This window comes from Arvicanthis niloticus, chromosome 25 (assembly GCF_011762505.2).
Source record: "Arvicanthis niloticus isolate mArvNil1 chromosome 25, mArvNil1.pat.X, whole genome shotgun sequence".
NCBI classification, from domain to species: Eukaryota; Metazoa; Chordata; class Mammalia; order Rodentia; family Muridae; genus Arvicanthis; species Arvicanthis niloticus.
This window is the reverse complement of record NC_133433.1, coordinates 8,781,229-8,807,237: the sequence shown is the minus strand read 5'-3', so window position 1 is coordinate 8,807,237 and position 26,009 is coordinate 8,781,229. Positions and strand designations below refer to the sequence as shown.

General features: G+C 37.8%; 1 long non-coding RNA gene and 1 pseudogene across 1 annotated transcript; one reads left to right on the top strand and one right to left on the bottom strand.

Annotated features, from left to right (window-relative positions):
- Nucleotides 1-346: 346 nt before the first annotated feature.
- LOC143438471 (uncharacterized) lies at nt 347-9,710 on the bottom strand. The gene is made up of 2 exons (XR_013107283.1): nt 9,486-9,710; nt 347-2,237 (listed from the first exon to the last, which is right to left on the bottom strand). It is a non-coding gene; the product is annotated as an uncharacterized LOC143438471 (long non-coding RNA).
- LOC143438709 (small nucleolar RNA SNORA17) lies at nt 1,076-1,184 on the top strand (annotated as a pseudogene).
- Nucleotides 9,711-26,009: the final 16,299 nt, after the last annotated feature.

The following is a 26,009-nucleotide window of genomic DNA, read 5'->3' as shown; positions in this document are numbered from 1 at the left end:
AAAAGATTTATTTTTGGATCATGGTTCAGATGTTCTTAGCTCTTTCTAGTAGGGGAGGTGCAATAGTTAGATCAGGTCAGTGGTAGCAGGAGTTTGCAACTTTTTCACATCTCAGTGGATGTGGGAGCAAAAGTCTCAGGGAGAAGTAGTTTCAGGTTACAGGTGCCAAGGTCTTGCTTTCTTAAATGTACTCCTTCCAAGTATAACCACCAGCTCCTGGTCAAACACAAAGCCTGTAGGTGATATTTCCACCTAACAGGACAGTCTCTCAGGAGAGTTTCATTGCTGTTTACTGCTCTAGAGGCAGTGGAATCTGGGAGAGTAGAGGAATAAATGAGGTAGAGTCTTAGAGTCTCATGCAGTCGTCAGCTTTATTCAGAGCACCAAACAATGTATACACTGAGGATTATTAAGAAGAGTCAAATGAATAAAATGTACAACCTCAAGGGTAAGCCACACATGGCAGACAAACCTCACACAGCAAAAACATGTTTTGGCATAGAGACACATAAACAAATAAAAATAGCCAGTTGGAATGAATAATCTGAAGTATACTCAGTCCTATTCGCTACACCTGGGAGGAGCACAAAAAACATACTCAAAGAACAGTTCTATGTTTTGTAGAAACTGGGGTCACAAGGCTCTTGTCTTATTTGCTTAGTTTTCTCACAAGCACTAAGAATTCTTCTCACATGGCTACAACCTTGGACCCTTTAATTCTTTAAATGCAGGATATTCAGAGTTTAGATTTTGAGATCTAATTAACATTTGGTACATTAGTATCCTATAATCAGGCAAATTGTAATCATAATTAATATTAGAACAGTCAAGACATTGTGTATAATACTCTGCCACCAAGAACAGGGATCCAAACTATGTCTAGCGCTATTGTTTACATTATTATTTACATTATTACATTATTGTTTACATTATTATTACTGATCAGAAAACTCTCGAGAAAAGTTTTAAAAGAGACACATATGATTAGTAGTTCTGCTGTCTTGTAGAATGTTTTCCAATATTTGCCTTTAATAGGAATACAAGTGCTATGATGTCCTATGAAAGTGGGAAATGCTTTGCCCCTAGAGGTGTTGCAGATGTCGCTGTTGTGTCACATGTGAATCAGTAGGTGGCAGAAAAGAGAAAGGACCTGCGAACATTTGAATAGTTAGAAGCCTAACACTCCCTGAGCCTGAGATTACCAGTCCAGTGCCTTTTAGGCCTGCAGGTAGTAGGGTAGTGCTGGCCTTGGTTGCTGGGGTTTCTGATGAGCTGCCCAAAAGACATGCAAGCCAATGGTCTGACCAGCTCAGATGTCTCTCAGACCCAGATCCAAGACTTTGAATTGGACTACCCCAACATTGACCCCACTGATGAACTGCTGGAGTGCATGAAGTGTCCGGTCATACAGATCTATAAAGTACATGATACCATGACACAGGGCAACAACTGGATATCCAAGAGGAGTCCCAATGAGGGTCTAGTACTGATAGGGTAGCAGAAGCCAGAGGCCTCATACCAGACCAATAAGTCATTGCAATGTACATTTGCAAGTGAGGATATGTGGACGAAAGGTTATACTGTGGGGCACACTGTGACACACTATTACTTCCACAATGAGATATTTTTTTCTTTTCTGCTGGGAGAGAGGCTACAAGGGTATGAGAGCGGGGGGGGGGAGATGAGTGAGATAGGGATGCATGATATGAAATTCAGAACAAACCAGTAAGAAGTTAAAATAAAAGAGAAAATGGGAATTGATTAAAATTCCAAGAAAACATTAAATATGGTCTCTTCTTCCTTCAGATGAAGGAACAAGTAAGTCTATCACAGTACCACAGTTGAGTCATAAACACATTCATTAGTAAAGACAACAGGAGTTGGAGCCATCCAATCTATAAAGTGAAGCAAAAGACCCATATGTATATTCAGAGGCACTCACTACAGATGCACAGGTCAAAGCAGATAACATTGCCAGGAAGAGACTCTCGAGTGACATGGGCCTCTGTGTGCTTTGTGGAATAACTTCTCCCTTAGTGCATAGGGCCTTAACTTGGCCCTGGGTAGGCAGATTTGATTTCTGATGATGGGGTCAACATATTCCTTTACCCTTTAGCTGGAAAGTTTGCTATATTCTTTCTGGTGACTTCTGCTGTCTCCTTGCCCTCTGCCTTTGTTCTTGATGGCCTGCTGCTGGAGAAGCTGAAGAGAAATGCATAATGTTTTGGTGGATTCACCTGCCAAGACATAAGCAAAATCTGAAACTATATTTTTTATGTGAATTTGAATTTCTGAATTAACCATAATAGATGGATGAAAACAGCCAGTTCCACCTGTTGGGTTGAGGGAAAAGAGTATTAGCAGATTGATGAATATCTGAACCATGAATTCCCTCCTAGTCTATGAGATGAACCATCAAAAAATAAGTATCGGTCTTTGTAATGAGTAAAGGTTGGATAATTTTTGTAAACACAAACTCAATTCATATCAGAAAATCCCATAGATTAATCAGCTGGAGAATGATTTCCTATCCTTCCATAGTAATCTGCAAATGAAATTTGAAAATCTGTGTTGTTCTGTAGCACTCTTAAGAACTGATTGTTAGTGAAGAGTAATATAATGCAGCAAGGATCACAAGAATATACTTGTTGACACTGGATATCTCCCCTTGTTAATTGAGCAAGAAAAGTAAAGGTAATCGGGTAGTATGTTAGTATTTTCTGGCTCTTATTATATAAATAAATCAATTCCAAAGGTTTATTCTCTTGTGCTATAATACCTAGAGGAGACACTTAAGTGGGGGAAAATTAGTACATTTAAAGGCAGTGGAACAGCTACATGATACACAAATGCCTCTTTTAGTCTGGATTCAAATTACTGTAGTTCTTTTCTTGAATCTCAAGATAATTTGGGAGTCTGTCCAATGCTATGTCTTCTTTTAGAGTCTTAAATAGACTGAGCAGTTCATTGGAAATACCAAGCACAGCTCACGAGACCAAGGAGGAATTGGGAAACAAGTTCCTTTTCTCTTTTCTGCCCTAGTTTGCCTACGTTATAAAGTTAGTTTTTTCATATGTTGTCTCCTAAGTTTTCACCAAAAAAAGTGGAGAGAATTCAAGATCAGCTTGATTATCAAATTCTGCACGCCATGCTTCATGGCTGTTTCAGACAGTGGAGACTATATATCTAACAAGGCTCTAGTAAGGGAGGTAGAGAAACTGTCACCAGCATTTTGGATGGCACTGGTTTTACTCTTGATTTTGCCTGACCAAGGGAAAGAAACCTTTCTTTCTCTCTTTTCTTACCAATGTTAACGTTTGATTATCCACTTTATATTCATTCCGAGAATTCGACATCTCTTCCTCATGATTATTATCCTCTTTATCTTCCTTAAGGATTTTGATAACTCTGAATTAATGTCCAACTGACCCAAAATTGAACGAGGATTGTTTCCCGTTGTTTATGTGCCTTTTCTATATTCTTTCAGACTCTGTCCCTTGCTTCTTCATCTCTCTTTTGTAAAGCAGGAATTATAATCATAAACAACTTGAAAGCAGTTTAGTAGTGATTTGAATTCTTGTGCTGCTCCTCTCTTTAAAGCATGGTGCATAATCTCAGCATAAGTTAGAGTCTGTTGTGGTTTTTGTCACGTTATTTTCACCCCTACCTTTTGTGAGGGTCCACACTTTCCTTTACCTTGTAGCCTTCTTCAAATATCTATTCACCTGGTTACCACTCTAGAGCTTGTGGGACCTGGGAGGATGGAGCCAATACAAGAGGCAGACTAAAGCTTCATGCAGCAGCCAGCTTTATTCAGAACACCAATCTATACTCAGCATTAAGAGCAGTCAGATGACTAAATGATCACAGGGGGAAGCTGCCGGTGGTGGACATGTTACATGTGGCAGATATATATTTTTTTTCCATAGAGGCATATAAACAAATAAAAATAGCCAGTTATAATAAATAATCTGAAGTAAACTCACTTCTATCCATCACACCTGGGAGAGGCATGAAAGCACAGACCAAGCACAAGTCTGTGATTTTCAATTGAGGTCGTAAGACTTTTGTCTTGTTTTTTTAGTTTTCTCACAAACTCTCAGAATTCTCACATGGCTCCATACTTGGACAGTGTCCCAATGCATTGCTTTGTCTATTTTTTAAAATTACTTTCATATTACCTAAAACTTAGAAGATTGAGAAAAAATGATATTTAGAAATTATGTTCTGTGTCCCTGTCCTGGTTGTTTTTATTTGTTTGTCAACTTGACACAAGCTTGAGTCATCTGAGCAAAGGGAACACAATTGAGAAAATATCTCCATAAGACTGACCTCTAGGCAAGCCTGCCTACATTAGTAATTGGCATTGGAGGGTCCAGCCCATTATGGGTGAGGTCACCCCTGGGGTGTATATGGAAGAACGCTGAGCAAGCCAATAATTGTTACTTCTCCATCCTGTCCTGTCTTAAGTTTCTTTTCTGAGTTTTCTTCCATGATGGACTGTAATATAGAAATTAAGGTGAAATAACCCATTTTATCCTAAATTGTTTTGATGATGGTCTTCACCACAGGAATAGAAACCCTAACTACGATATATTCAGTTATACCAGCAATACTATATGCTTATATTTTATTTATCATTTTTCCAGACTTCCTAAATTATTTTTGCATTTTTTCTTAAAACTGTGAGTGTACATTTGAGAAACAAATGAGTACATTTCAAAAATCATTCTTATTTGTCCTAAATATAAGAGGGTTTATTTTCTCCAAACAAGAATATTCTTTTGCAATTATAAAATCAGAGACATCAATATGAATATTTTGTCATTATCTAATCAATGTGCATGTAAAAATTTTTAAAAGTTAATGTATTTTACTTATCAATTGTGACTATTCCATGGCATGTAGATGGAAATCAGAGGACAACTTGTCTTTCCATCACGGTGGGCTGGAGAATCAGGTCTCAGGTCATCAGGCTTGTAACTTTTGACTATGAACCAGCCTACATATTCAAATGTGATGGTTGTTTCAGAAATGTCTTACATTGTCATATTTTTTTCCCAGACCAGGACCATTCCAAGATCATGTATTGTCTTGTTCCTTAATCTCAAGGTATTCATTCATCTAGCTATTCTTTCATTCCTTCATTCCTGGCCACTATAGTTTTGCTTTATCATTAGTGGTCTTGACATTACAAAAGTGCATGTTGAGTCTTTGATACAAGATCCTTCAGTTGGAGTTTGCTCAGTGTTGTTAGATGATCCTTTCCTGAGTCAATTATTAGTATGATATTAGAAAATGCCAACTTTCTCTTTTCCTTTGCAACTAATAATAATAATTCATTGTAAAGAAGAATTTCTCCCCAATATTGTTTGTCTGTAGTATTAGGTGTTACTATCACTTGGAGCTTGTGAGTTTTTATTGTACTTGATAGGCTATAATATTTCATTATCATTAATGAAAAAAACCAGAATTTTGAAGATTAGTAGCTTTCCTGTAATCAGATACAACTTACCAAACTTATGTAGCACGATTTCTTTTGTGTTAGTAAAGTGTCATTTATACTATTATCAACAATTCTGGGGTATTCACTTTAGCTTCACCTTATTGTGAATTTTCTATTTCCTCTGCTTAAACATTCTCTTGACCCCCGAGAACAGCCCAGGGTGGGGTGTCTAGAGTGAATTTAAGTGTGTTTATAATAGTTTGCATGCTATTGATTCATTTCTTTTTAGCTTGCAGCAGTTATTCTGGGTTCTTTATGAGTCTGCTTTATTTCAGTAACTCCCATTCTGGTCCATCCTTCGTTGAAGATTCTTGAATGACATCTTTGGATATTAAGCAGGTGGTCCAAGAGATTCCAAAAACATGCACCATATTGCTGTTTTACTTAGTTACCCTTAAGAGGTGGAGGTGCTAAAGGCAACATGCACTTCAGAAACAGAGCTCAGAGACCCCTGAACTTGAACTGACTTGAAAATCTCCTCCCTGGGGACTAGCTTTCGTGGTCCCAGGAGTCATGCAAGCTTCCAAAGGAGGGTGGCAACCAATATTTCTAATATCCAGATATGACAACTATGAATTACAATGATGGCCAGCATGTCACAATAACCCTACAAGAGCAGTGGTGACATGCTTGTCTGTGTACTGGAGGCTATCTGCAGAGACCTATAGCCTGGCCCAGTGAGAGGGTTCAAGTCAAGTTGAGCCAAGCTGAGCTCCCTGGGAGCAGGTGGCTGATTGGCAAGCAGAGTGCAGAGAGAGAGAGAGGATAAACACCTTGCCTAGCTCTTTTTAATTAAGTCAATCTTCTGTTAATTAGATGATATTTGAGACTGCTTGGAAAGGGATGGGCAATTTATTCCAAGTAGACCTGAGAGACCTTTTTAAGCCATAGAAATGTCGTATATCTTAGTTTTCTTGGTAGCTATACAACACATTTTCAGTATTAAAAAATACAGTACATTTTGAAAGGATATGTAGATTTTAATATATTTAGATTGTAGCTTTTTTAATTTATAAAATAGACCAAGAAATAAAGTCCCAACTAACTGAACATTGTTCAAAGGAAATTAACATGAAATTCATAGAATAGGAAGTCAAATAGCTCAAAAAATGTGTACTGATGCTAGCTTCCTTTTGAAATGGTGAAAATAAAATTAATGATTAGCTTTTTAACCTATAAGCTTGGAAAAATTGTTGCCTATAATTATATATGGAAAACTTAACTTGTTGAAGTATAAATTGTCACCATGCCTATTAAGGAGGGATTGACCACGGTTAAAACATATCAACACCTTTGTCTCAGTCATTACACTTTTGTGATATATATATATATATATATATATATATATATATATATATATATCTCCTATAGAACTGTCAATAACTGAAGATAATTATTCAGATGTTCATACATAGTGGTCTGACTGAGTGAATGAATTCTGGTGTATTCATACAATGCAATGAAACTGTGAAGTGAGAACTGTGAAAGTCTCTGTGAATGGAATGGATGTGTGTACACATGTGTGTGCATGTATGTGTGCCCATGTGTGTGCATGTATGTATCCCCATGTGTGTGCATGTATGTATCCCCATGTGTGTGCATGTATGTATCCCCATGTGTGTGCATGTATGTATCCCCATGTGTGTGCATGTATGTGTGCCCATGTGTGTGCATGTATGTGTGCCCATGTGTGTGCATGTATGTATCCCCATGTGTGTGCATGTATGTATCCCCATGTGTGTGCATGTATGTATCCCCATGTGTGTGCATGTATGTATCCCCATGTGTGTGCATGTATATGTGCCCATGTGTGTGCATGTATGTATCCCCATGTGTGTGCATGTATGTGTGCCCATGTGTATGCATGTATGTATATCTGTAAATATTAATATAAAAATGCATAGATAAGTTTCCCTTTTAGATACATCTTCCAAGGTTTAAATAAAAATCCTTGACATTATATATGCAAAAAGCAAATCTGCAAAATATAAGGGACTTTGGAAGGTAGAAAGGATTACAACTGTGATTCTCAGAACTCAAGAGACACAAGACTGAATGTTATTGGAGTTTTGTTCTTAACAGGTTTGTCAATAAAGCTAATGACCTATAAATACCCATGAATACAAAGTAGCATTTTATAGTGGTGGGGGTCTTGAATTTAAATTTTTTAATCAAAATACACCATTTCCCTCCTTCTTCCTCCAACATCTCTCATTCATTCTCAAATTTATGACATCTTTTCAAAAAAATTATTACCCACACACACATACACCACTGAATAAATATGTAAATGCAGCCTGTTAGTCCACTTAGTATTGTCTGTATGTTTATATTTTTGACATCATTCACTTGTATTGGATAACCAGTTAGTGAGCGCCTCCCTGGAGATATTTAAATTTCCATCTTTTAACAGTCACTATTTGTAACTTTTCATTTGGGAGTGGGTGGGTAAGGAGACCTTGTTAGATTAGCTCTGTCTATGTTGACACGTCACCTGATGGTATCACTGTTCATGTGTTTGGGCAGTCTTGTTGAGATTTCATGGGTCTAGTAGCTTCCCTGTCACATCTGGAAGATACAATCTTGCAGCACTCTTTGGTCTTTGACTTTTACAGTCTTTCTGACCCCTCCTTTGTGATGTCCCTGAGCTCCAGATGTAGAGTTGGAATTGTAGATGGGTATCCTAGGGTTGGGTACCCAGTAGCCAGTTGTTTTATACAATTGGACCAGTTGTGGCTTTTTGTATTGGCTTCTGTCTGCTTTGCAAAGATACCTCTTTGAGAAGAGGTGAGAGCTACACTTCTCTGTGGATATAAATGTGGTGTTTTTTTCCTCTAAGATCTATGACACCACTAGCCATGGTTAAGTTGGCTAGGTTTATAGAATTAAGAAAGTGTTAACTAAAACAATTTGAGGATCTAATTTACCCCAGTCAAAATGACTGAGAGCATGAAAACAGATGCTGGTGAGGATGTGAGGACGTGGCCCCTTGTTAGGGATTGCAAACAGGTGCAGCCACTGTAGAAATCAGTGTGGGGAATTATAAAGGACCTAAAAATAAATCTACCACGACCCAGATATACTTCTCAGTCATATGCCCAAAGGACGCAACATTCTTCTCCATAGATACTCACTCAGCCACGATCATAACTGCTCTATTCACAATAGCTAGGAAATGGAAACAACTAACATTTCCTTCAACTTCTGAATAGATAAGGAAAATGGTAAACACAGGACAGAATGTTTACATGTGAACATATACACAATGGAAGCATTTAGCTGTAAAGTAAAATGAAATCATGAAATTTGCAGACAAATGGATATAACTAGGTAACCCATATCCTGAAGGACAAATGCTATATAATCTCTCATCTGTGGTTCCTAGATCCAAAAATCCAGATGTGAACATTTAACCTGGAGTAAGTGCAGAAACAAGGAAAGTAAAAGGGGTCATGGGGGGAGGGGTGAGCTCTAGAGAGGGGAATAGTGGTGTACAGGTTTTGTAAAGTGGGAAGTGGGGAAAACAGGGTAGCATGAATTTCGTAGAAAGGAAAGACAACCTAGAAGAGGAGGAAAGGAGGGAATAAATAGCACTAAGGGTATTTGCAAAAAGCCACAGGGAATCATATTATTCATATACAACACACATATAAAACATAGTTTAAATGATACTTCAGTTTCCTCAAGAGCCGCAAACTAAAATAACTACAGTTCTAGATACAAGAAACCAATTGTTGGGTTGTTGCTCAGGAAAGTCCAAGAGATTGCCAAAACAACATAGGGTATTGCTGCTACCAGTAGTCTGTCCAAAGTTTCAGGTAAATCCATAATGCAGAAGATAGCACAGTCTTCAGAGCACAGGATTTGGAAGATTCTAGTTGAATCTGGCCCGAAAGCCTCCTGCTGGAGCACAAGCTTTCGCATTACTGGATGGCGGTATGCAAGCTGCCAAGGAGGAAAAGCCATCAATAGTACTCACCAGCTGATGACTGTGAACAATAAGCTCTGGCTGCTCTGTAACTAAAGATCCTAACGATCAGATCGATGCTTTGTCCATTTAACTATTTTTCTGTGGCCTTCTCTCTGTATGTACACATGTATACATGTGCATGCACATGTATGTGAAGGTTAGGTAGAAATGGTAAAGAAGGAGAACAATGACACATTTATAGTTTCTATTGCTATGATGAGACACCGTGTCCAAAGCAACTTGTGGAGGAAAGGGTTTATTTGGCTACATCACAAAACCCAGAGGAGGCAGGGCTCCCCAGAGCTCTAATCCCAGCAGTATCTTAGATAAGGAGACAGCAACACTGGCCCCAAACAGGGAGTAACTGGGAAATCAGGAGCAGATAAACTATCTAAACAGTCCCATAACTTCAAAAGAAATAGAAGCAGTCATTAAAAGTCTTCCCACCAAAAAAGGTTCAGGACCAGATGGTTTTAGTGCCGAGTTCTATCAGACCTTCAAATAATACATAATACCAATTCTCTATAAACTGTTCCTCAAAATAGAAACAAAAGTAACACTACCCAATTCATACTATGAAACCATAATTACACTCATACCTAAAGCACACAAAGACCCAACAAAGAAAGAGAACTTCAGACCAATTTCCCTTATAAATATTGATGCAAAAATACTCAATAAAATTCTCACAAACAGAATCCAAGAACACATCAAAACAATTATCTACCATGATCAAGTAGGTTTTATCCCAGAAGTGCAGGGATGGCTCAATATTCAGAAATCCATCAATGTAATCCACTATATAAACAAACTCAAAGTAAAAAACCACATGATCATCTCACTAGATGCTGAGAAAACATTTGACAAAATTCACTATTCCTTCATGTTAAAAAAAAAAAAAAGTCTTGGAAAGATCAGGAATTCAAGGCCCATACCTAAACACTGTAAATGCAATAGTGATAAAAACTGCATGGTATTGGAACAGAGACAGGCAGGAGGATCAATGGAATAGAATAGAAGACCCAGAAATGAACCCACACACCTATGGTCACTTGATTTTTGGCAAAGGAGCTACAACCATCCAGTGGAAAAAGGACAGTATTTTCAACAAATGGTGCTGGTTCAACTGACAGTCACCATGTAGAAGAATGCAAATTGATCCATACTTATCTCCTTGTACAATGCTCAATTCCAATGGATCAAGGACCTCCACATAGAACCAGCTACACTGAAACTAATAGAAGACAAAATGGGGAAAAACCTCAAACACATGGGCACAGGGGAAACATTCCTGAACAGAACACCAATGGCTTATGCTTTAAAATCAATAATTGACAAATGGGACCTCAGAAAACTGCAAAGCTTCTGTAAAGCAAAGGACACTGTCAATGGGACAAAGCAGCAACCAACAGATTTGGAAAAGATCTTTACCAATCCTACATCTGATAGAGGACTAATATCAAAGGTATACAAAGAACTGAATAAATTAGACTCCAGACAATCAAATAACCCTATTAAAAATGGTGTACAGAGCTAAACAAAGAATTCTCAACTGAGGAAACTTGAATGGCTGAGAAGCACCTAAAGAAGTATTCAACATCCTTAGTCATCAGGGAAATGCAAATCAAAGCAACCCTGAGATTCCACCTCACACCAGTCAGAATGGCTAAGATCAAAAACACAGGTGGCAGCAGATGCTGGCGAGGATGTGGAGAAAGAGAAATACTCCTCTATTGTTGGTGGGATTGTAAGCTGGTACAACCACCATGGAAAGCAGTCTGGCAGTTCCTCAGAAAATTGAATATAGTATTACCTGAGGACCCAGCTATACCACTCCTGAGCATATACCTAAACGATGTTTCAACATACAACAGGGACACATGCTCCACTATGTTCATAGCAGCCTTATTTATAATAGCCAGAAGCTGGAAAGAACTCAGATGTCATTCAACAGAGAAATGGATACAAAAAATGTGGTACATTTACACAACGGAGTACTACTCAGCTATTAAAAACAATTAATTCAAAAAACTCTTAGGTAAATTGATGGAACTTGAAAATATCATCCCGAGTTGGTAGCTCAATCACAAAAGAACACACATGGTATGCACTCACTGATAAGTGGATATTAGCCCAAATTTAAGATACAACACAGAGACCACATGAACCTCAAGAAGAAAGACCAAAATGTGGGTGCTTTGGTCATTCTCAAAAAGAGTATCAAAATATTCAACCAGAGCTTCCAGGTTCTAAACCTCCAGCCTGGGAACACAAATGAAGGGAGTCATGGTTCCACCTGTATATTTAGTTGAGAATGGCCTTGTCAGGCATCAGTGGAAGTGGAGGGCCTTGGTCCCTAAAACTTTGGATTCTCTAGTGTTGGAGAATTTGAGAGCTTGGAGGCAGGAATGGGTGGATAGTGGGAGCACAGCCTCATAGAAGTAGGAGAAGGAGAATGGGATAAGGGGTTTTGGAGGCCAATGGGAGAGGGGATAACATTGAAAGGTAAATAAAATATCCAATTTTTAAAAAAACAGATAATGGATCTGGCAATTGTAGTCGAGCAATCGAGACTTTTTGTCAACAATTTATTACGGTGATTTTGTATGATCCCCAAGGACAAGGTATTGTGGAAGGGGCCCATAGAACTTTAAAAAATATGGTGAGACATACTGTTGCTGAGACAAAGAATAATGCTGACCTGTGAGCTTGCTGAGTGCCCTGACAAGGGTGACTGGAGAGCTGTATTAGACATATGTTCCTGACCCACCTTTGACTGATTGTATCCCAGATGGGACAAGCTGCCTTGCCTCAAGTTTCTAGACCTTGTGAAATAGACAATCAAAAAGAAATTATAATGTGTTTTGTATTCTTCTTAAAGATGACCAGCTATTAGAACTCAATCATGTACTGGTCTAGAAATCAATCCAATATTGGAAATAACCGTCTACTTTTGGAAGACTGGATCTGGACTTTGTCAGAGACATATTTGGAAGTTAGCTGTAGCTCACTATGATATTACAATAGCAAGAGATAAAGTTGGGACAGGATCTGAATTTCAATTTTTTTAGTGCATGTTTTAATGCTCTTTTAATTGCCAAGCTAAAATTGATTTTGTCTCTTCTACAGTATTTATTGTAAGTTGCATTGACTGTTTAATTTCCAATTGTGTTAGTGTGTTGAAACCTGGCATGTCTGTTATGGTAAGTTTATCAACCAGCTTTTGTCTTACTGCACTGAGTATTAGAAAACCTTGATTCACTGTATAGAGCTTGAAAGTGCTGGAAGAAGTGAATTAGGCTTTAAGCAGAAGCAAGAGGGTAATGGGCATGATTATTGCTGGCATAACAGCTTTAATTTTATTAATTGCTAACACCACTGCTTCTGCAATAGCATTGACTCAAGAAGTTAAGACAACTATTTTTGTTAACCATCTAGCAAAAAAAAAAAAAATGTTACTAACGTATTGAGTATACAAAAGGATTTATATAGGTATCTGTAACAATGAATGATGCTCTATAACCCATTCAAATTATCTGAAGGAGGTTCAGGGTTCGAGAGTTAGAAGCCATCCCAAGTGTCATGACAAATAATATTGGAGTAGTGTTACTTTTGAAATTCACAATGATTGTCATTATAATTAGGAAAAAGTTTAAAGATACTTGTAGGATATTTAACTTAATCCTAACACCTCTCTGAGTGTGTTAACTTTGCAGAGTGACATTATGAACTTAAAGAATGCTGCTCTTTAGAGCTTTGATGCTACAGGTAATGCTGATAAAATTATCCATGTCTGTATTTCCATTTTTGTCAAACCTCAGGAATGGCATATATAGCTTGCTTGATCATGCAAGCCCTTCTTGTCCTGGGAATACTTTTATTCCTGCCCACCATATTAAAGCTTATCTTTAACAGCATCAAAATGTAGGCAGCCAAAGTACATGGCTTGAACCTGAAAATGGACCCCCAGACAGAGTCATTAAATTAACAAGCTGGCAAGGCAAGGATGGGTAAGATTCTGCACAGAGCCTTACCAACCTAAGACAGAAATGCATTGCTTTTGATAATGCATATTTCATGACAGGTAAGGAAGGCATTCTTGTCAGAACAACCTAAGACAGGCTTAGTCTTGTTAATGAAATAAAAAAGGGGGAGAAGTGGAGAGCCTTTGGGGCTGCTTGACAAGAAGCTGACATGGGCCAAGGACAAGGAAATGGGCTGCTTGGCAAAAATATGACATTGGCCAAGGACAAGGAAGTGAGCTTCAAGCAGAAATCTGACATTAGGCTAGAAAAAAGAAATAATTTCAGGTAGGAATCTAAATCTTAGGCTACAACAAAGAAGTAATCTCAGACAGGAATCAAATATTAGGCTAGAGCAAAGAAGTAATTTCAGACAGGAATCTAAATTTTAGGCTAGAACAAGGAAATAGGCTTCAGACATGAAAATGACCCTGGGCTAGGAGAGGAAAGTAGGCTCAGATACTTTGGTCACCCTTATAAGCCTTTAGAAACAGTGATCATGAGAGTGTTCCCCTAATTGGGTTTAATGCCTTGCTTTTTCTTTGACTATTTGTGTTTATTGCATTTCTTGTTTCTTGACTATTTGCATCTATTGTGTTGCTAGACCCTCAACCTAGAACTGACCTTAATACATGCATGTAATCAAAATGGTATAAAAGCATAAATGAAGAGGGGGTATAGGATAGGGGGTTCTAAGGAGGGGAAATGGGGAAAGGGGATGACATCTGTATTGTAGATAATAAACTATCCAATAAAAAATTAAAACCAATAAATAAATAAAATATATTTATTAATATATTTAATATAAAACACACACATTTGTCACAATGTCTTTTGGGGGAATTTTTCTGATTTATGACGTATAAACCCACACCCACTTCTCATTTCCACACCACCAGAAAACTGAACATAAGAGAAAGGACCAAAATAGAAGTTTTGTATTGGGAAGAGACATGATTGTGCTCCTTATTAAGAAAAATTACTAGTGGGATTATCTGGGTGAAGAAGGAGAGAAGGAAGGTTACAATGAAGGGAGGCGATGTTGATATCCATGAGTTCGGCTAGACTTTAGTCTTTCTTCTAGAGAACTAGGAGAGATAATGCTGAGCACATGCAGAAGTCATAACTGAAGACAGAATGGCAAAACTAGTTCAGATGTCACACTTGGGGATGAACCGGCTGTTCAAGCCAAAGCTCCAATGGTAGAATTGACCATGAATGTATTTGGTCATAGATCTGAAACAACTTGAAATAAACCACCCAGCTATTTAAAACCCAGCATTTCACTGTGGTGAATTTTGTCAGTATATGACTTCCAACCCATTCTGGCTGATACAAACAGCCTTCCTATGTCATCTGTTTTTTTTCTCAGTTCTCCTGTTTGTATTTCTGCTGCTAAAAGTGCACTCCAGAGACCAGAGCTGCAGCCAACTACCGATTGCCATTCTAACTCTGACATTAGTCACCACAGCCCTTCTGAAATCTCATAGATAGTCTTTAAATGGTTTCTTTTTATTTCTACACCCCTGCATGCCTTCAGGTTTATACCTGGCTTTCCAAGATGATTACTAGGATGTTGCCAGTCCTGGCTGGAGTAATGGCTTAGAATCAGTTTATCACTCATCAACTTTGGAGAGTTTTCATAAACCCCAGGAGAATGACTCCTTGTAGAGACCTATACCTTTCAGGCAGCACATACGTACATCTGTTCTCAGGGCAGAGCCTCCGTGCTGTCCTGGCTGCCCAGGGGAGGCTGTCCAAAGTCCTGTTCTCTAGGTGCCTCTTTTAAAGTCAGCCCCCACTTTGTTACACTGTGCCTTTCTCTACCACCAAAGACAATCCTCACTGGTCTACAGCTCGGCAGCCTACAGTCAACTTCTTGGTTAGTGAAGTGACCATATTCTAGCATCTTGATCTTTAGGCTGCTAACATTTCATGTAGAATAATTTTCCCCTGAAAGTAATTTCAAAAGAGATTGCAGCCATTGGACAAGAACGGGGGCCCCAGTGATACCCTTTACAGAACCTTTCATGAAGTTTTCCTCATAAGTTACTTTCTGAAAATCAGATTCCATTCCTCAGTGCCTAGTTATGCTCCCCAGGGCCAAATAATTTAATAATAAATTGACCTAGACAAAATTTTAAAATATGTATATATTTCTTTAAGTGTAATTCAATGGTTTTGTCTTCCTTAAAAGATTTTTCAGATTAAAATATTGACAGACAAATATTGTGATAATGTGGTTTTTTGCTTCAAAATAAATCAAATGTGAGGAGAAGGAATATGTAGAGACATAACTAAAAAATTAACTTGGATTTAATAGTTGAGCTTGCCAAATAGCTTTTGAAAACTTACTGTTTATACTTTATACGTATTGTATATATTATATACTTTTGCATATGTTAAAACAGCAGCATGTGGTGGTTACCCTTAGAAGTATGCAGTTTATTGAACATCATTATCTTCAGAATCACATCACCCCAAAGTTAGTGAGTTGGAACTTTCCTTACAGGTTCCCTTTGCCTCAGGGTGTACTTTAGTGAGCCACCTTGGCAAAAGCCACCGGGACTTCAAGGTAGGGCTGCATGCAAAGCAGTCTAATGGGCCAGAGACCCAACAGATAGCTGGAAAGATGTAAGACTCTAAAGAGGTGGTGAGAGTATAGTTAGCATTTAGGTTCTATGTCTAAGAGTCAACTGTATACTCATAAAAACTTGTAGGATTAACTTAATTGGAAAATTAATTAATTAGTTAATGGAAAATTTTAGTGTATGCATTGTATACTTTATATTTTGTTTTTCTTCAAAATGCCAGCCAAGGCTTGCTGAGTTGAAACACAATTTAATCCTGGGATGATGTAGGTATAGTTTTGAAGTTGGTCTACCCTAGGTTATATTATGCTTTTTCAACTGTTTGATCAGAAATAGAATAAAACAGGGTTGATACCAGGAGAGAGAGAGAGAGAAAGAGAGAGAGAGAGAGAGAGAGAGAGAGAGAGAGAGAGAGAGAGAGAGAGAACAGACATAGACAGATATAGTTCTTTAAACAGTCAACAGTTTATCAACAAATTATGCATAACTTTGTATTCTCCAGCATCCCATGTACCTGTGAAGCGCACCAAGGTCAACTATGAAGCATTCCTTTGGGCTCTCACAGTACAATATAACCAAATCCATATTTGTGAGAGATCTAAAATGTCAGCAGTATTTACATTTGTTGCACTTACAGTAATAGACACAAGGTCAGATGCAATCCAGACGGATGTGACCCAGAGCATTAGTACTGTATTAGTTTACTCCTCCCAGTTCGTAAAGACTGGAGACAGAGTTCGTTAGGAGATTATCTGCCTAGCATATATGAAGTTATAGATTTGATCTTCAGCACATAAACACACACACACACACACACACACACACACACACACACACACACACTACCACACTAAATCAAAATAAAACCAGCTTCAGTGAACTCGGCTTGGGACCTGGCCATCACGAGAGTTCAAAGGTTTGAGATAAACCTGGACCACGACCAGGGGGTTCCGTTTGCATCTCTCCAGCATCATGAAGAGTAGTACCTGTGCTCTGCCCAGCCCTTCTCCCAGGAACTTACAGCTGTTCTTCAAGGTGAAGCTGTGTATCACAACCTATCATTAGCAGCCCCATACCTAATATTTATTGCTGTGGAAATGTCTGACTTCTCTCTCCCAGCTAAAACATAGTGGTTTGCTTAAAATATGACATTTGTGGAAAGGCCAAGTGTTGCTAGGGGCAGAGTGGAGAGCAATTTGCATGCTACTGGGATTTAGATCCCAGACGTGACCAGTTCAGTGACAGCGCCCTGGGCGATAACAATTTTCTGCCATCTAGTGGATAACTCAAAGAATAAACCATGACTTTACTGAATCCTGAGACTGGAAGGATTTGTGTGAGTAAAACAACAACTTTCCCACAAACTTAATTTCAAATGAAATTTTCCAGTAAAAAAAATATGAAATTATAGCATTTTACTGTTTCTCTTAATGCTGCTAATAATTATGGACACTCACAAAACATAGACACCCCATTTCTGAATGTTTAGTGAGAGGTGTGTGATATGGGAAAATGTGCTTATATGTAGCTTTTAAATTTTTTTCTTTCCCATCTTGGAAGTAGTAATGCCCAGAGGAAATAATAACAGGTCTTTGCCTTTGTCCTCCTACTTAAAATGTTGACTTTGCCTGAATGCAACTGTGGGAACATAGAGAACAAATACTGCTTCTTTGTGCTTCTGTTTCTCTAGTTGATGGCGACAGTATACACCTCCTGGAATTGTGGAATGACAATCCATTGCCAAACACTTAGTTTTCAATGCCACTGTTTCTACCAATATTGTTAGCATGTTTACTTTTACTCCTCCTGTAAAAGATTAGAAGTGGCCTTTAGTTGAGACAGGAGCCAATTTTTATATATGTATGTAACAACAATTAATGAAACAAGATGTTATGAATCTAAAAGAGACCAAGGAAGGATATATGGGAGGGTGTGGTATGAAGAAAAAGAAGAGGAAAATGGTGGAATCATTTTATAATATCAAAAATGAAAAATTAGAAACAAAAAATAAAAACCCAGCTGACAATATGATACAATAACCCGTAGAATACAATGGTGACACACATAACTTGGTACTAACAAACAGCTCTCCAATTGACTTAAGGTCTGTTCAACAAGATGGAAATTACTCCTGGTACTGGAAACTCAGGCAACTACCCAGGGCTAATGAAGTCGTAGATATTCAAAGAGATTTTGTAAGCTTAGCTTTACTAAAATAGCATAATCCATAACTACATTGTAAATATTTATCTTTTTATGATGGTAGCTACATTGTAACTATCTTTATTCATTATATGATGGTGGTAGGATAGGCAAATACTTCATTCTCAAGAATGTTTATTCTGTAGATGGGACAGACTTTGGAAGTGAGATAATGGAGATGATGAGGAGCCAACATCCAGGCAGCTAGGATGAGGGTCTTAAAGCCTATGCCCACAGCAATACACCTCCTCAAACAAGGCCACACCTCCAAATAGTGCCACTCCCTGGGCCAAGCATATCCAAACCACGGTAAGCAAGCATTCAGCAGTTAAAAAACATTGTACTTTTGGGGGACTCAGTAAATACACTTTGCATTTTTTTTCTAGTTTTTGGTGTTTCTGTGATAAACACCATGACCAATAACATCTTGGAGAAGAAAGCATTTATTTTAGCTTTTATTTCCAGGTCACAGTTCATCAATGAAGGATGTCAGGGCAGAAACTCCAGCAGGAAATGACACAGAAACTGTGGGGGAGCACTTTTCTCTGGTTCTCTCTCAGCATTCTTCTGTAGCCCAGACCCACCTGCTTAGGCTTGCTGCTGCCCACAGTGCTCTGTGCCCCCTCAGTCTAATAACTAACCAAAGCTACAGTCTTGTCTGATTTAGGCAATTCTTCAATAGCGATTTCCTCTTTCCAAGTGGCTTTAGATTGTGTCAAGTTGACAATAACAATAAAAGGTAACCAAAACACAAGTTTAAGATAATTAGGTGCAATGATGTTTCCAATTGGCTAAAATCACATAATATGTATGACAAATGATTCCTGATTTGGGGTGGTCTGGCTTAATCTAAGAGCTGTTTATATGTAATAAACTTTGAGGTCCTAGAGGTGTCTTCAGGTACCCATGTGAGTGCTTGTTGGAAAAGGCATACACATTCACATGATCAGAGGAAACTGGTATCAAAATGGAAGCTTCTAAGTAATTATTTGAACTTGCAGGAATACATTTTCCATTTAGCTGCTTTTCACATGAGCAGTTCCATATATAATGATTGAACTGACTGGCTAAAGATATTTGCACATGAATCACGGTTATTGCCAGCACAAAGAGAACATCAATGTAGCAATAATGCTTCCACAACTACAAGTTTGGTCCTCACTGGGCTGTCAACCAAGTGTCAGACATTTAACTGTTTTATGAAACACAAATGCACATATAATCCAGAGCACACAGTAGGCCTAACTGATATTCAGAAACGTAGAATACACTAGAAGTGCCAGTTAGGTTTCATGGAGCCTTCATATATCTTTTCCATATCCTCAGCTTTTTAAGGTTTATGTTATGGTTTCCCAATTGAAAACAGAAAACGGAAGCTTACAGAGTTTGATATTTCACTAAATGCCACACAGCAATCAAGTAGAAGAGCTGGGATGCCTTTATTCTTTATTTTTTGGAATGATGATCACATCTCCTCCTTCCCATTCCCCCTCCAAACCTTTCTACCTACCCTTTCTTTAAATCTATGACCTCTTATTTCATTAATTGTATTACGCATACACACATGTACATAATTATTCCTAAATATAACCTGCTCAGTGTGTATACTGCTTATGTTTTCACGCTCTTTAGTATTGGCTCTTTGCTGGTGTGCCTGTTTCTCCCACTCTCACCATTCCTTACTTGGCTGTACTTCTTTGTGTAGAGTTGAGGCATTGTGGACTTTCCCCCATATACTTCAGTGTTTGGCTCACATATTTAGGCAGTAGTGTTGGTGAGACTGTATGAATGTAGTTTCTAGGATTACTGGGAGATGGGGGTCGCACAGCTTACTCCCCCAATCCTCCAGTTTGTACGATCTTTCCATTTGTCTTCCACAATGGTCTCTAGGTGTGTCCATTGCTATGTAGGTGTTTTCACTGAGACTAAACTACCCAGTTCTGCATTTTGATTGGTTATGCTTTTCTTTAATGGTCTCCATCTCTTGCAAAAAGAAGTTTTCTTGGTGGGGGATGAAGAATACACTTATCTGTGGGTATAATGAATGACAACAATGACCAATGTTGCACAATAACTCTAAGGGTGGAATCGTGACATGCATACCTGTACAGACACTAATTATTCCCTAATTGGACTTAAGATCTGGTCAACACAAAAGAAATCATGTCTAGTATTGGAAACCAACTACCCAGGGCTAGTGAAGTCATAGATCTTGGAAAACATAGAGGCATCATTTTACTAAGCCAGCGTAGTCTCTAACTACATTCTAAACATTTTTTCTTATACCCACAGAAGTGGGATTTTAAACTTAGTTTTTCTTGCTATGAAGATAATCTTTTAACTAGGTTTCTTCCGAAATGTGATAAACCAAGACATTTAAGCATTCCAAGAAAGTATATAACAAACTGAAGAAACTGATTAACTTCTGTTTAGAGGTATTAGTTAAGGCTCTAAAGGTTATTCTGACTTTGCTTTTATGTAAGTTAAACATTTGACAAGCGGGTGAGAGGAGGAATCTTTGGTAAAATCAAACAGCTGGGCGGAAGAACAGAAAGGGAGAATTGGGACTTGGCGAAGTGATTCAGGGAACAACTGAGACATTGTGAGCTTCCTCATGGGCTTATCTGGGGGACTGAGAGGAAGAAAAAATTTTTAAAAGCCTTTACAAGACAGTTTATATCACAGAGTTTACTAACTCTAAGTGTACAAATAATTTTTACTACTTTCAGAAAATGGTGCAATCATCACCCTAAATCAGTTTTTGCTCATTTTTCTTGAAAGTTTTGATTGTACATGGTCACGTCACACATGAGGATATTTTCCTGTAAGAATGTATTGTGTATTGAGCATATTTATACTCCAAATTTTACAAATCAGTTTTAAAACATAAATTTTTAAATTTTTATGTGTGGGGGTGCTTTGTTTACATGCATTTCTGTGCATTGGGTTCATGCAAATGGTGGATACCCTAGAACTGGGGTTACAGACAATTACGAGCTACACTGTGAGTGCTGGGAATTGAATGTGGGTCCTCTGAAAGAATAGTCAGTGCTTTTACCATTGAGCCATCCCTCCAGACCCCATAAATCAGTTCTAAAATGGTTTCTTCAACAAAGATCATTCAATCCCATTTATAGTAAAGGGAGAGCACAGAGACTTAGGAGATGAGCATGGATACCATCAGAAGAAAGAATTCAAAGGAAGAATGAGAAGTTAATAATAACACACTCCTCACAGCAAGATAGAAAGAGATCAGTGGTGTACCTGCTGCTGGCATCTGAGGGATGTCCATGGAGAGCAAAGAGTAATATTAAAATGTAGGTATCGAGACCACCATTTTATTTTTGTTTATATATTTTTGGTTCCTTAAAATTTCATATAATTGTGGTAGATCTTTATTGTATAAGAAAACCAGTGTTCATTGAAGTTCAGTTTTAACCTATAATTTTAGGAATGACATTTTTTAAACTACCAGTCTCCTTTTCTTTTGCTCCTGCATTGTCCACACACTCCTTCATTCATTTTCTGGCCAAGACCTTGATGTGGAGCTACTAGGAAGACAGTCTGGTCAACGACATTGCAGGCACAGCTCAGGATTTAAAGGGAAAACCATTGCACTCAGAATATGAAGTGCAAAGTTAAGGGTTCTTTGGAAATTCAGTTGTGTTAGATGATGTTTTGCTGGGGCAAACACAGAGTATTTTCATAATATGGACACATGTAAAAGATTAAGGCAGACTTGTGAAGAAGCATTTCACTGAAACAGACACAAAAGAAAAGATATTCTGCTAAAGCAAGCACATGAAAGGACACATGATGAAAGACTCTTTGCTAAGGACACACATGTATTGTTCTGCCTTATATTGAATAGTTTATCTCCATTAGTCAGGACTTCATAGAGAGAAACACACCAAAACCTTCTGGTAAGATGCTACAGTTTCTTGCTGCTTCCTCGGACTTGGGCTGATTTGAAGAGTGATGTAAGCTGAGAGAAGACACATAATAAGACAAGAGCCAAGGATGACACGTGATGTTTAGAGAAAATATAAATAAAACTCAAGGGACAATGATGGAGGCAGCGCTAGGCTTGCTATGTGATTGTTGGTCTTGTCTTTGCTTCACAGAGAGACCCAGCTGAGAACTTTTCCTGCCATTCTTCTCTGGCCCCTGCTGCTGACTTGTGGTGAGGTTAGGTCATATCACCATTGTTGTTAACCTGAGTCTGCCAAACTAGACTGCTGGTATATCTGTAAAGGGTTTGTGAATGGATCTAGCTGCTGTTGCTGACCTGTAAACTAAACTATAGATTTCTGGACAAAACAGATGGGAATTACTCCAAAGAACCATTTCTAAATAGGCCACTTCCCCAGTTTCTTTCTTTTCCACTACCTGTGGAGGGTGATGAAATAAAAAGAAGTTAAAGCATTTAAGAGCCATCATTAAAAATAGACTTAAAAATTAAAGTTACAAGTATGATTCATTCCACATACATCTAATTAGATTTTCCTTTCTGAATAAGGTAGGAATAGCATGTAATGTCACTGTGTCACTGGATGAATGTCTTCTGAGCTCATCAGTATTACTCAGCCCAACAACCTTTTATAGACATCTAATCCATAAGTCATGACCATTGCTGAGAAGATACATTATCAGAATACTCTTATTTCCTCTGATGGAGACTATAATTTTATCAAAATATGCTGTAATTTTTTCAACTATAGATGTATCCAGTCCTGTAGCTACAGAAACACACAAACTGTTTTTTTTTCTTTAATATACTTTGAGCCTGTTCCTTTTGTGTTTGTTTGATTTTCTCATTCTAATTTTCAATTTTAGAATTAACCTCTCTATACCCGTTATTCCAGAATATTCCTGACCCTACAGCTAGCCAATCAGGTAAAGTCAGAATTGTTCCAATTCTAATAAAGAATATCTCTATTAATCTCTATTAATGGACGTGTTTTAGGGCTAAGGAGGCACATGAGTGACTAGTTGGAAAAGCTCATTTCTATGCTCTCTTAAAAGTGGGGATTAGACAAAGTTTTATAAAGTTTGAAGTTATCCATATAACTGCTTTTAATATAATAAATAAGATATTAAAACACTAAGAGTTTTAACAATTCTTCCCACTGAGAAGAAATCTGAACCATTTTTTATGGATCAAATGCAGATTTTATCTTCTCCCATGGCGTCTTTCTGTTATGTTGATAATATATAATTTACATAAGGTTCAGATTTAGTCATTTCTGACTGCTGAGTTTATACCTGCTCTTAAAATGTACTGTCTCAAGTCTTGATAGGGATTAGTGAAGGACTCATTATTTGAGATGGTGCTTTTCTCATTTGAAACAAGTCTTTCTGTGCTGTCAGGTGAGCTTCAGTGCTCTGGGCTGGAGTTCTCTTTCCCAGTCCTTTCTCCTAAGATTCCAAGGGGCATAGATTATAGAAGCTCTCATGTTACCCAGCTCAGACATTTTTTTTTCACTTTTAAATTGAATTATTTTCTTTTCAATTGTATGTTCATGTACATACTTTCTCGTGTGTGTATGTATACACAAATGTGTGCATGTGCATATGTGCATGTGTGAATGTATGTGTGTTTGTGTGTGTGTGTGTGTGTGCATGCTCATGGCAGTGCAGATGTTTGCAGAGCTTATAGACACTGGATCCCCTTGGAGCTGGATGCACTGATGAGCAACTGGACCAGTATGAGGCACCCATACAGCTGGGTCCTCTCTAACAGTAGTACGTACTTTTAACTGCTGAGCCATCAGCAGCCTCCAGACATTTCTTGATGGTGAGGCTATATGAGATGTTCACAGTTTAATGACAACCAATAGTTTAATGAGAACTAAAGGTTCAATGTTCCTTCAGGGAAATTTTCAGGATGAAGGTAATGTTCCTGGCCACCATACTATCTAGCGATAGATTGACTCTAGTAGAAGAAACAATACTTGAAGACACAAGGTCATAAATTTTAACTTTCATGTGTCCATATAAATAACATGACTTCTCAAAAGTCATTAAAATAATAATAGCAACCTTTAAATGTCTGTTTAGAGGTATTTTTACAAATATTTATTGGTTCAAACATTAAACAAATTTATTTATCTAAAGTAATTACAGAATGAAACTATGGATTTGGGGAAGTTTTGTGGGTTCAAGAGCCTTGATTTCAATAAAATAAACAAGAGTTTAAAACTACCAAGAGTTTTAACAATTCCTCTAACTCAGGAAAAAAAAAATAAGTGGAATATAGTGAAAATAGTCTGAGTTACGGCCGGAATATCCTTAAAGTGAGCTATTTTCTGATCTCAGAGACAGTAATTAGAAATTTAAAAAAAATATTTTAACTTAGTAGTTTTCTAAATCTGACCACTGTGAAAATGAGTCAGGCAGGACAAAGGTTATTTACTAATGAAGGCATTCTGTTTGGATCAATATTTAGTTAAGGCATTTTTCTATTTGTGCCTTGAGATCATTCCCAAATGCAGTAATTTATCTATTATAAAAATGATATGGCAGATGCATGAAATAGAAGTAGAAATAGAAAAGGAGTTATTCTTTATCTGTTGTGTTTACAGCACAGCTAACGTAAAAAAATAAATCTCCAAATACATTTCAAAAATATCCACCATGTGAAGTATATATTTTGTTTAATATAAGAAACTTCTGAAAAACCATCATTTGTAAAACGAAAAGCTGTATTGTGGCAGCTACAGATATGAAATATCTATTAAAGCACGAGAGAATAATTTATATGCTCGGTTAAATATAACCATATCATAGTATAAAATTCATTTTTAAATTTAACGCATGAACTATGTCAGTATGTCAAGTACTTTAGAAAGTATTTTTACTCTTACATTAAAAAGTGATATTACTAACATCAAAAATGCTTTGAGGTTGATTTTTCACGTTGGCATTTTGTGGTGGTTTTTTAATGAAGGTCTTTTGTGCTCAGAGGCACACATTTTTCACCCTGACTGATCTCTTTTACTTCAGTGTATAATGTGCCGTTCCTAAAATCATCATGACTGAGTTTTGAACCCATGATTGTGACATGATCGTGTCTCAGTTCCCCACTGGTGCTAATTTGTCTCTGTAAAGATTTTTTTTTTTCATGGTTTTGTTAATTCAAGCTCAAATCCTTGGGAATCCGACCCATTTTTTCCTTGAAAGGAGAAACCCTGTTTTATCAGCTTCGACTTCAAATCTAACAATGTGAGGCTTTTTGTCACTTCTAGGTGTACAGTCATCCACGTCATCAAACACACCCCTAGTTTCCTGCTGTTTGTTCCCTCAGTGTTGCAGCCACTAACCCATGCACATGGTGAGCAGGTGGGAATCCAACTAATTAAATTCCTGCCCACTCTGGTCCTCTGCCCCACACTGTACACGCTGGCATAACAGTCTTTGACCTCTGTCATAGCCTTTTCATTCCTAACCAAGGATGCTGGTAACTTCCATAGCCTGTTATATACATCTGCACTTTTTCTCTTGACAGTTAACTTTCTCCCTTCCTCTGGCTTTCGATATCATTTCTCCATGCTCTGTGGCCCAGTATCTTGGCAGCTGCCAAGCCATCTGGTGAGAGACTTGATTCTGACTACTTGCCTGCCCATGCAGATATCCCCCTGCATCGTGGATGACCACTGCTTACTAAGGCAACCCATTCCATTTTTTGAGTAAGTTAAGAGAATTTTTCTGTTTATAAA